The following is a 9037-nucleotide window of genomic DNA, read 5'->3' as shown; positions in this document are numbered from 1 at the left end:
TCATTGGTGCGCACTCGACTCTAATTCTAATTGACAAGGACTTTCAATGATCCTATCGATGGTCGGTGGTTTTCATCGTGCACTCCGGCTTCTCACCTATTAAAACTGACGGCCACGAAATAGCCCTAAAGCAGTGCTAAAAAATTGCACTAAAACACAAAAAGAATCAAATCCATTCACAAATAGGTGTTTACAAGATGTGTTCAACAAAGTTGCATTTGCTAAAAACGGTTACAAATCCTCATTTCTATCATTAATGTAGTATACGGGTTTGTACTTGCAAGGGAAAAACAACGGATAAAACATATGGACCAAGAACTGCGTATCCATTTTCTCCAGAGTACAGGAGTCATACATGTACTTACTTTTATGCAGGTGTTGTCTTGCCGTCGTGTTTCTATTTTGCCATGCCATTTTCTGTCTTTCTTTAACCTATGATTCATAATGTCCCCTTGTTATCACCTGTATTGTGTTTTTTTAAGAAGTCATGAACTATATCCGACCATTGAATAATATGAGTGGATAGTCTATCAATATCAACTAAGCGTTTTCATTGAAAAGGGTTTTGAGGAGTTGACCTAAACCTGTGATTTGACTTATTAAAATCAACCCCTTTTCATCACAATGATGACAAATGGCTTTGTAAATCCAATACACAAGCTCTCAATAGTTATAATACTAATAAGATATCCCGATTTTGTCCGAGTTGCAGGATCATTAGTTGTCAGATTCGGTCAACATGTATGCTGTAACAGGCAACTTCTCCGCCATTTGGTTTTCTGGTGGAGAATTGTCTAATATGCAAACTTTAAACTTCTTGTCGACAATTTCAAGGTACATAAAAGTGATACGTATAATATGTCAAATACTTTAAAACTAAGAGTGATATAATAGTATGAGTGTCAATCACTTGTTCGACAGGCATATTTGTATTAAAAATCTACATGTTTAAATGATAAAATTAAAAACGGATCGATGCTACAGTGATTGCGTTCAAGCCTATGCTTTGCTTAAAAGGGTCTTCATGATAATAACTGATAAAGAATTTATTTGTCACAGATGCCACAGATAATAAGGGAATGGCATGTAAACATTCATCTTAAACATAAGCTCGAAATAGATATCAGATAAAAGTAAGATCGCAAACACAATTAACTCCTTAGTTAATTCAAAACAGAAAGCTCCTTATCGAATGACAAAATCAGATGCTCAAACACATCAAATGCATCGAATACACTTGTCATATTTCTTACTTTGTATAGGCATATTCATACATAAAAAATGGTGGACGAAACCTGATTTTATAGCTAGCTAAACCTCTCACTTGTATACTAGTTGCATTAAGCTCAAAAATATTAGCAACGATGCGTAAACAAAACAGACATGATGGGTAAAAGTGTATATTAACTACCAGTATACTAATAAAACAATTTTTAAATTTAATGTTTTATTTCGGATAAATAAGTTGGTAAATATCCTTCTTGTTCTGTATGTCTTTTCTGATTATTTTAATATACAACCCCCACAGCAGCATTCCATGTTTCCGACGCACTCGTGTGAACCGACACACAATTTTTCAACACAGATTGATCGGCAACCACCAGCAAAGATTCCACAGTCCACCATACTAAAACACTTTTTGGCAGCGTCAGCATACTTCAATCCTTGAAGATTAATTACAGTCAATTGTTAAAACAATCTTGCATGTATCAGATAACGAATAAAAATTAAGAAATGTTATTTATAGTAACTAAATGTTGATAGTATTTCATTTATAAAGTTGGAACCCAACACTACAGGGAGATATCTCTGTAAAATCAGCTAAACGTTTTATTACGTTGTGTTGTTACGGGAATATTAAGCTTCTCAATGATCAAAATAAGTATTTGTTGAATTGCTATATAACCAGTGTATTTTTTCTGATAAGTTGGTCGGTTCAATTTTTTAAAAATTTTATATTTTTGTCATAGGGTCAAAGTAAATGTTTTGTCAAAATTTTATGAAAATTAAAGGAGCCAAATTAATTTTAGTCAAGGTGTTGGGGACCACCTTAAACTATTATTCAGGATGTTCGCTATTCTGTTTGAAAATAACAAGCTTTTTAGAAGACTGTTATAAATTGATAGTATATTAATAAAGAAACTAACAAGCAGAAAATAATTAGGGGTCCGTGTGCTTGTTTTCGAGATATAAGCCATTGAAAATTTGGCGGGAAATATTTCTCTCTAGACTTTTCATAGAATTAACATTATCATCATTTGTCTTTCAAAAACAATGAAAAAATAACAAGGATTTTATCAGATTTCCAAATATGACTTACAAAACTTATAAAACGATTATGAATTATTCACTTGCGTGTGAATAATTCGACCTCATTGAATCCGTATTCATATGAAATTCAATTTAACCCATAATCCTGAGATGGACAACACGTGCATTGTATGTGTAAAGTTATTTAAAGGAAAAAAATGTCAACTTTGAGATTGAAACAAAGGTAACCCATTTGCTTGACTCAATCTATCCACAAAACATCCTTAATATAGAAGTAAAAACGAATAATAAACATTTTTTTTTCATCTATAATATGAAATTAAAGCGACCTAGAATAAATCAACAGCACGAGTTTGCCTAATCTACTTATATCTATATTTATGTTAACACCGCTTATGAATACGAATTCAATGAGGTCGAATTATTTACATGCAAGTGAATAATTTTTAATCTTTCATAAGTTTTATAAGTCATATTTGAAAATCTTATAAAATCTTTGTTATTTTTTCATTGATTTTGAAAGACAAATGAAGACAACTGCTGGTGGAGATTTCCCCCCGAGGGTATCACACGCCCAGTATTCAGCACTTTTTGTGCTGACATGAATTATCATTGATATTGTCATATTTGTATATCGTTTGAATTGTTTTTAATTTTTTGAAATACTAAGGGTTTTCTACCTAGATAACATTAGCTTTATTTGGCATCACTTTTGGGAGTATCTGATATCAATGCTTTTCAACTTCGTACTTTATTTGTCTGTTTAAAACGTTTTTGTCTTGTGAAGACAAAACGCGTGTCTGGCGTAAATATAAAATTTGGTCCTGGTTTCTGTGATGAGTTTATTCAAAACAACTGGGTCGATGCCACTGCTGGTGGAGATTTACTTCCCCAAGGATATCACAAGCCAAATAGTCAGCACTTTTTGTGATGACATGAAATATCATTGATATTGTCATATTTGTATATTAACCGTTTGCAAATTGTTTAGTTTTTTGAAATACTAAGGGTTTTCTACCTCAGGCATAGATGACCTTAGCTGTATTTGGCAACACTTTGGGAGTTTTAGATCTCAATGCTCTTCAACTTCGTTCTTTATTTGTCTTTTATATAACTTTTTTGGTATCGAGCGTCACTGATGAGTCTTTTGTAGACGAAACGAGTGTCTGGCGTATATATAAAATTTGGTCCTATGATGAGTTTATTTACATGAGCATCGGATGACTTTAGAGATCAACTCAATAATTAATTAGATGGTGTTTTTGCCAAAATACATACGAAACAAAGCTTCACATTTTCATGCCCGTGCCCTGTTAATTGTTTATTTTAGACTTGTAATAGTTTGGATAAAATTGAGAAAGGAAATGGTGAATATGTCAAAGCGACAACCACCCGACGATAGAGCAAACAACAGCCGAAGGCAACCAATGGGTCTTCAATGTAACGAGAATTCCTGCACCCGTAGGAGTCCTTCAGTTGGCCCCTTAAATATGCATAATAGTACAGTGATAATGGACGTCATACTAAACTCCGAATTATACACAAGAAACTAAAATTTAAAAATCGTACAAGACTAATAAAGGCCAGAGGCTCCTGACTTGGGACAGGCGCAAAATTGCGGCGGGGTTAAAAATGCTTAAGAGATCTCAACCCTCCCCCTATACCTCTAGCCAATGTAGAAAAGTAAAAGAATAACAATACGCACATTAAAATTCAGTTCAACAGAAGTCCGAGTCCGATGTCAAAAGATGTAACAAAAGAAAATAAATAAAATGACAATAATACATAAATAACAACAGACTACTAGCAGTTAACTGACATGCAAGCTCCAGACCTCAATTAAACTGATTGAAATATTATGTCTTCATCATATTAATATCAGGTACAATCCCTCCCGTTGCATGTTTTACATTGTTATAAATCAAACATGACAATTTGATTAAAAACGGTGATCACAAATTTGACAGCTCGTGCGCCTTTAAAATCTGTGACATAAAAGAATGCTTAACCCCCAAAAAATCGGTTGATCAGCTCTACGATGTTTATTTATTATTAGATCTCGAGTTTCACTTTAAAATATTGTTTATCGAAATGCACATTAGTTACCGTATTGCAAGTTTGTATCGTAGACTGTTATTAATTTCAGCAAGCTCTAGGGTTATTAATATACAAGATTACTGAATACTTAAATGATTAATGTTGATGAAATTATCTGCATTCAATGTTTTCTGTTATAAAGTATGGATTTTGTGTATAAGTTCCATGTTCTTTTTCTAAATGTATATTTGAATCATGGCGAACTTCAACAGATCGAAACACTATTCATGTCAAATGATTCAATTCGTAACCTTACTGTGGGTTGATTAAGCTTAACGTTGAATCGCATTTTAGATGAAAGTTATCTGATACACCGTATCAAGCAAATCTTATTCTTAAACCCATAATTAATATCTACAATAGGACCTATTAGCCTGATCTCTTAGTCATATGTATAAATTGGTGAGTATTTATGAAACTAGAACCAAATGTATATGATTAGACCTAGCTATGGGTTGAATCGGTTCGAAATAGAAAGTAGAAGAAGAAGAGCAGCCTACCAGGATTACATTCATAAACATCTGACAACGAAATCTGAATCTGGACAAAAAAGAAATTACTAAACCTGTTACAATAATGTTCATACATTTTAAAAAGTGATAAACAACGCAAGCCCTACATATTTCGTACTTCGTGTTTTGTTAAACATATCAAATTAAAGCTATTATTAGTCTTAAGTTTGTCATATACAAGAGTGCTAACAATACGGACGGGTAAACATTTGGTATGTGAAGGTTGAACATTTTAAATTCAGCTGTTTCTCAAACACGCCTCGTTTCGGGGGATTTGGAATATTCATAGACATTTAATGTTGTTTACATACTGGTTCCCAGTTATGCTATCTGTGTTCCATCTAAAAAAAGACATAACTTAGGAATGTTACCAGTGAATATACATGTGCATATTGTTTACATTAAAATCTGTGGTAACCCATCATTCTAGGTAGTGGTAGATAAGAAAATTAATGTTATTTTAAACTTTGAAAAGTTCAGGGCATATTCACGTTGAAAATATGCCGCACAGCCCTATATTTTGACCTTTGAAAAACATTGTAGTGCATATGAACTTGCAATTCTAGGATAAGATTTGTTTTCAAAACTTCATATTTAAAGTGGTACAGTTTTAGCTGTAAAAGGAGTTCCTAATAGATGGGAAATTGCATTGTCAATATTTACAGAAATGCAACCTAAAGACTCTCTTGTCGTGTTGTCACTGACGACATCTGTCAGTATACTCTGAAAGCGATTCAGAACGCAGTTGGCTATAATAAAAATGGCTTTCAAACAGTTGACATTTAAGACATAAATGCTGGATACATAATTAGATTCATGTTCATAAGTCATGTACGTAGTAACTTAAAATAATAATAAAGGTACAATTTATAAAAGGAAACCATTATAGGTCAAAGGACGGTCTTCAACACGGAGCCTTGGCTCACACCGAACAGTAAGCTAAAACGGGCCCCAAAAATTACCAGTGCAAAACCATTCAAACAGGAAAAACAATGGTCAAATCTAAAACAAAAACAAGAAACGAAAAACACTTTACTGATAATTTAACTCACCTGTCAAACATAATAAGATAAAACAAACACCAATGTAGGCTCTCATCATGCTTCAAAGTTAGTCCTGTAAAATTGTGATGAATATATTTCTATAATAACTAATTCAACTCACTTTAAACTGTCTTATATTAAGATTAGGCTAATTGTATACAATTAGAGATATGTTACTTTTCTAGTTTGAATATTCACAAAAATTGTGCAGTTGGTTATATGAACCATGTATATCATATATCCGTAACACCAATTCATCCAGAAAAAAAGTTGACTCGGATCGACATAAGGTAAAAAAATTGCTTTAAAAAATAAAAATAATTGCATAAACATGAAGTTCATTTAACACACCTGTATCTATCAAACAAAGATCTTGATACAAACATACAGCATCTAATGGTCTTTATATAGTAAATTAAGTGAAGCGGAAAAGGATAAAGGATATAGGGATTGTGACACGATAACCTTTAGGGATGGGGATGTTTTTCAGGTAAGCTAGCGGTTAGATTTTAAGTATTTGAATGATAAACAATGGTGTGAAAACATTTTGAATTATTGTAATTTGCTGATATTTTGGCATTTCCTGTTGCTTTTCTCCTTAATGTTGTCAGTTCCTTCTGCAAATCTCTTTAAAATTGTCAGTTCCTTCTGCATGTCACTTCAATATTGTCGTTTTTTTTGCATATCTCTTTAATATTGTAATTTACTTTTGCATGTATCTTGAATGTTGTCACTTCCTTTTGAAGGTCTCTTTAATTTAGTAATTTCCATCTGCATATCTCTTCAATATTATCATTTCGTTATGCATGTCTTCTAACCGCTAGTGTAATTTCTATCTGCTGTGAAAACATTTTGAATTATTGTAATTTGCTGATATTTTGGCATTTCCTGTTGCTTTTCTCCTTAATGTTAGCATTTCCTTCTGCAAATCTCTTTAATATTGTCATTTCCTTCTGCAAATCTCTTTAACATTGTCAGTTCCTTCTGCATGTCTCTTCAATATTGTCATGTTTTTGCATATCTCTTTAATATTGTCATTTACTTTTGCATGTCTCTTGAATGTTGTCACTTCCTTTTGAAGGTCTCTTTAATTTAGTAATTTCCATCTCTTCAATATTGTCATTTCGTTTTGCGTGTCTTCTAACCGCTAGTGTAATTTCTATCTGCCTATCTCTTCAATATTGTCATTTCAATTTGCATATGTCTTTAATATTGTCATTTCTTCATGAATGTCTCTTTAATATTGTCATCTCCTTCTGCTTTCCCTTCTATTGTGTCATTTCCTTATGCATGTCTCTTCAATATTGTCATTTTCACATGCATGTCTCTAAAAGATGGCTCGGGTGTCTTCGTCCATATTGGATTTTGGAGTAGTAGATACAGTTGATCTATATCTTTATTAGAAGGGGCCATTTAGACTAGGCTGATGCCACTGCTGGTGGCCGTTTCGTCCCCGAGGGATTCACCTGTCCATGAATATCAATATTTTGGTCATTTTTATAATTTTCCTGTTTACCAAACTTTGAATTTTTCGACAAACTAAGTATTTTCTTTTCACAGGAATAGATTACCTTAGCCGTATTTGGCACAACTTTTTGGAATTTGAATCATCAATGATCCTCAACTTTGTACTTGTTTGGCTTCATAAATATTTTATATAAGGGTCACTAATGAGTCTTATGTAGACGACACGCACGTCTGGTGTACTAAATTATAATACTGGTACCTTTGATCACTATTAGAGAGTATATTTTATGTGTAAGAATTTTAAAGCTAATAGAGAAAAATTATGTGTTTTATCATATTTACGAAAAAGTGTTTCAATAATTTTTGTTCAACTTTGCCAAATAATAGGAGATTACTCAGACAGTAGGGGAGATAATTCAGATAAATTTATACAATATAAAAAGTTGTGAATATACATCAATATGTAATAAGAAAACATGTTCGGAAAGCCCAGTTTTGTTTTGTTGTTTTTTTCTGTTTTTTTCTCTCAAAGCATGTTATAAGAGTTATCTTCTCACATTTTATCTTACAATTCTATGGTGTATTTTTGGATTATCCGTGTATAGATTATACAAAATATTGCACAACATGTAGCATGAAAAAAGGTTGGGCGACCCATACTTTGTATTATATTTAAAAAAACAAAGAACAACATGTCATTTAATTATTTGTGGAGAGTTATCTAATTTGCAATCATACCAAATCTTCTTTTTTCTATGATAAAAACTTTTACTAGACAAATACTGTAGATTCATTTATTTTCGTGGGTATCAATTTTAGTGGATTGCTGAAAACATGCATATTCGTGGATACTTGATTTCGTGGTTTTGCCAATAGATATAGGAAGATGTGGTGTGAGTGCCAATGAGACAACTCTCCATCCAAATAACAATTTAAAAATTAAACCATTATAGGTTAAAGTACGGCCTTCAACACGGAGCCTTGGCTCACACCGAACAACAAGCTATAAAGGGCCCCAAAATTACTAGTGTAAAACCATTCAAACGGGAAAACCAACGGTCTAATGTCTGTATATAAAACCTATTGAAAATATGTTATTCGTTGAACATTTGAATTCGTGTTTCACTTGTACCCACGAAAACCACGAAAATTGGTATCCAACGAATACTAACGAAATTATATGGATCTAAATTCAGATCCAAATCTATCTTGATATTGTCATCAACCTTCTGCATACTAGTATCTCTTCAATATTGTCATTTCTTTTTGTATGGTTTTTTAATATTATCATTTGTTGTGGTTTGTCCTTTTAATAATGTCACTTCCTGCAGCAGATATCTTCAATATCAATATTTTCCTTTGTATATTCCTTCAAAATTGTCATTTCCTTTGACATTTCTCTACAATATTGTCAAATATCCTTTGTATATCTCTTCCCTATTGTCAAATTGTCATATGTTATTTTTCACGTTTGAATTAGTTTACATTGTCATTTTGGCACCTTTTATAGCTGACTATGCGGTATGAGCTTTGCTCATTGTTGAAGGCCGTACGGTGACCTTTAGTTGTTTTAAAACGTGTATGTCATTTTGACCGCTTGTGGAGAGTTGTCTCATCGGCAATCATACCACATCTTCTTTTTTTTAT

At 32.5% G+C, this 9037-nt stretch overlaps 1 long non-coding RNA gene across 1 annotated transcript; it reads right to left on the bottom strand.

Annotated features, from left to right (window-relative positions):
- Positions 1-1466: 1466 nt before the first annotated feature.
- Positions 1467-6340, bottom strand: LOC134682020 (uncharacterized). The gene is made up of 3 exons (XR_010100760.1): positions 6275-6340; positions 5933-5996; positions 1467-1664 (listed from the first exon to the last, which is right to left on the bottom strand). It is a non-coding gene; the product is annotated as an uncharacterized LOC134682020 (long non-coding RNA).
- Between the last annotated feature and the right edge of the window lie 2697 nt (positions 6341-9037).

This window comes from Mytilus trossulus, chromosome 8, assembly GCF_036588685.1.
Source record: "Mytilus trossulus isolate FHL-02 chromosome 8, PNRI_Mtr1.1.1.hap1, whole genome shotgun sequence".
Classification (NCBI taxonomy): domain Eukaryota; kingdom Metazoa; phylum Mollusca; class Bivalvia; order Mytilida; family Mytilidae; genus Mytilus; species Mytilus trossulus.
The sequence above is the reverse complement of the archived record's forward strand: the minus strand, read 5'-3'. Positions and strand labels throughout refer to the sequence as shown.